Source organism: Perca fluviatilis, chromosome 17, assembly GCF_010015445.1.
Source record: "Perca fluviatilis chromosome 17, GENO_Pfluv_1.0, whole genome shotgun sequence".
Lineage (NCBI taxonomy): Eukaryota > Metazoa > Chordata > Actinopteri > Perciformes > Percidae > Perca > Perca fluviatilis.
This window is the reverse complement of record NC_053128.1, coordinates 31,580,866-31,584,627: the sequence shown is the minus strand read 5'-3', so window position 1 is coordinate 31,584,627 and position 3,762 is coordinate 31,580,866.

The window sequence follows — 3,762 nt, the reverse complement described above, 5'->3', positions numbered from 1 at the left end:
CTGGAGCTGGTCCCCGGGCGCTGTGATTGGCTGCCCACTGCTCCCTTGGGGGATGGGTTAAATGCAGAGAATGAATTTCGCTACGTGTATGTGACAAATAAAGTACCTTTAATAAACACTCACACACATTTACACTCCGATGTGTTCAGTGTCTTGCCCAAGGACACTAAGACATGGGACTGAACGGCCAGGGATCGAATCACCAACCTTCCCATTGGCTCTACACCTGAGCCACAGCCGCCCCTATTACCATAGTATTGAATAATTGGAGCCCAGATGCAATTTTGTAATTTTCTAAATTTCTGATCCTCTGAATAAAAACAGAAAATTGGAAAAACAGGTCCAAGATCCAATTTTTTTTAATTTGTCAAGGCGGGAAAAACTTAAAAATTGGATATTTGAACCCATTTTTCTGTTTTTCCAAATGTCTGTTTGTGCTTCTGCCCCCGTTTTGGTTTATAAACTTCGGGGTTGCTTTGTAGTCTGGCGCTGTGGAGGAAGGTCTAGCTAGTCTATTGGCATTTCTTTGGCAATGCGAGACTATATGGAAGGTAATGTCGGTCTTTTTGTCCAGACTGAAATATCTCAACTCCTAAAAACTACATTCCTGTCCTGTTAACATAACAAACTTGGGAAGAAATCTCAGAGATGCATACAGATATCTTCACACATATAAAAGCATCTATATTTCTTGGCTGAACTGACCTGTAGGCTAAATTAAATATTTGTGCACAGTCAGGCACACCCAGCTCTTTTTCAACAATAAACTTTCAGCACACTTGAGGGAGATCTTCCTCAGCTGGGTGTGCCTGAGTATTTCACAGATAGGTTTGTCATTACTGTCATTTTGCCCGTGCATCCTTATTGGAAAGTCATTTAGGAGTTACGGTTGTATCAAAACATACAAGGCTCAGCCCAAACAGGGGGTCCTGGGGAGACTTGTTGTCCGCATTATCGGCAGATGTCGTTTGATGTATGCCTAAAACATCTGTACATAATTTGGGGAAGATTAGAAAGTTGCCAAGAAAAGAATCATCCTGTAGAGCCGGGAGTGTGTGCCTATGTTCCCACATTTCTGAGGATTTATTTTCAAAATTAGGCCCTATTTTCTCACATTTTCTTTTTCATAAATTTGTATCAGATTTTAGGGTAACCCTCGAAATAAAATTACTTATTCATTCATTCATTCATTTACTATAAAGTGCTTCGAAAAAATGTTGTGGGAGGATAGGGCTTAAATTGAAGGGAAATGTAGGAACACAAGACCTAATTTTGAAAATTCTTAGAAATGTGGGACCATAGGGCTGTGGGACCATTGGGCTGTGGGACCATTGGGCTGTGGGACCATAGGGCTGTGGGACCATAAAGCTGTGGGACCATAGGGCTGTGGGAACATTGGGCTGTGGGACCTTTGGGCTGTGGGACCATAAGGCTGTAGGAACATAGGGCTGTGGGACCATAAAGCTGTGGGACCATTGGGCTGTGGGACCATAAAGCTGTGGGAACATAGGGCTGTGGGAACATAGGGCTGTGGGACCATAAAGCTGTGGGACCATTGGGCTGTGGGACCATAAAGCTGTGGGACCATAGGGCTGTGGGACCATTGGGCTGTAGGAACATAGGGCTGTGGGACCATTGGGCTGTAGGAACATAGGGCTGTGGGACCATAAAGCTGTGGGACCATAGGGCTGTGGGAACATAGGGCTGTGGGACCATTGGGCTGTGGGACCATTGGGCTGTGGGACCATTGGGCACATCAATTCAGAACCATTCAGTCCAGTCAGAGAGACTGAGGGCAAATTACACAAAGTTGAAGTTATTTTAAAACCCTTAAAGCTTTTGGGGCTCTAGGGAAAAGATTTGGAGCCCTGGGGCCTCATGTATAAACGTACACACGAAAAAGCTTCCATACACCTGTTTTCACGCACACTGTGGGATTTATAACCCTAGTGTTATCTTCCTTAAAACTTAAAAATGTATATGACATTATACCTAATTTTTGAGTTAAAACAAAGCAGAAATTATGATTTATTATGACTAATAGTTAAGATCAGAGGATGCTGAGAGATTCACAGGCTGGTTTATGTCAAAGTATTGGTCAGGATGATGTTTTGAAACCATTTTTTTTTTTTACATTCAAATAGTATAAAGTTGAATATAAAACACCCAAAATGCAATGAAAGTAATCATTGATTTTACCTTTGAAGAATGTTGTATAAGTTCCATTCAACATTTGCATGCATCCATGTCATTTTTGGGTTATTTGGTTGAAATTAACCCATATTTCTGATATAAAAAAAACATTGAAAATGGGTCAGATTTAACCAGAGTAAAACACTAGGGTTAAAGTAAAGGTGTGCAGGACCTGGCGTACGCCCGGTTTTATATGGTGTATGTTTCTGTGCGTAGGTACTTTTCAAGTTTTGGGAGTACGGCATCTTCTGGTATGAAAGCTGCGCAGTCTCTTATACATGCCACTGCTCGCCTCTGATTTTTTTGGAAGTAGATGATGGTCAGTTCAGGGTTTCCGTGGGGTCTTCACACGTCAAAAAAAGGTCTAAAATTTCCATTTTAGGCCTTGAAATGTTTAATATTAGCAGAATTATTGTGGTCTAATTTTCAACAGTTCTTTATTTCACTATGCAACGCTACCTCTAATGAAATGTTCCCGCAGCACTTTACAATGTGTTTTTTTAATGCTGTGGTCTTGTAGTTCTTTGTGTCGCTAGTCCAAATAGAATTCGCTGTATTACGACTACAAATGAGACCAATATGCAACTTATCTTGCAGCCAATCTAGACACCAGTCCTAACGTGCAAATGAGGAAATCGGGGAATTCTTTTTTTTGAGACTGATCTCATGAAGAGGCGTATGTATGACACGCCAATTCGTATGCCATTATTGGCGTGTTATCAAGACGCATACTCTTTTCAAAAAGAAAAACTGGCATGGGGTACTTTCCATAAGATCATCTCTCAATGCAAAACAAACCAGCTATTCGGCTAACTGAAATAAAACCATGCCAATCTCTAGGTATGGTGAAGGGTATGATGGGGGGGTATGGTGAAGGGTATGTGGGGGGGGGGGCAAGGGAACTTTATCAGGATGCATAGTATCCTGGATCCATGTAATAACTGGCCTTTCAAAATAAAAGTCAGCCTGCCTCTATGGGAATCTAACATAGGGGTGTGTATACTTATGCCCCCTGTATTTTAAGGAAGAACATTTATTTATTTATGATACATTATTCATTCACAAATAAAATTGGTGTCCTTAAATGTTGGATTTTTCCTCATTTTTTTAATTAAGGCATTAAGATCAATTTCCAAAAGATGATTTTTTTTTTATTCCTCTTTTTAGTCAACTTGGGTGTCCTAATTTTTTCACAAGACTGTAGCTACTGTTATATGTAGGCCGTCAGGGTTTGTAGTGCAGATCTTTCAGTCCTTTGATCGCGCGTCTCTGCGAACCAGAAAGAGAGGAAGCACGGAGGCAGAAGACGAGTCTCTCTTCCTGAGATGAGATGGGACTTGTTTCCCAGCCTCTATCTCCAACGCACACATGTGGAACCGGAGACGCGCTCCGAGATAAGCAGAGACCCAGCGGCACCTTCTCTACCGAGCGCCACCGCTGGTGACAGCGCCCCGTGGGAAAGACGCGATAGTGTCACGGGTCAACAAGGGAGGGGAGCCTTTCAAGAGTTCACGTGGAAAGCGTTGGGTTCGTAAACACACCTAGAGAGAAATGGGGGTTACAGAAACG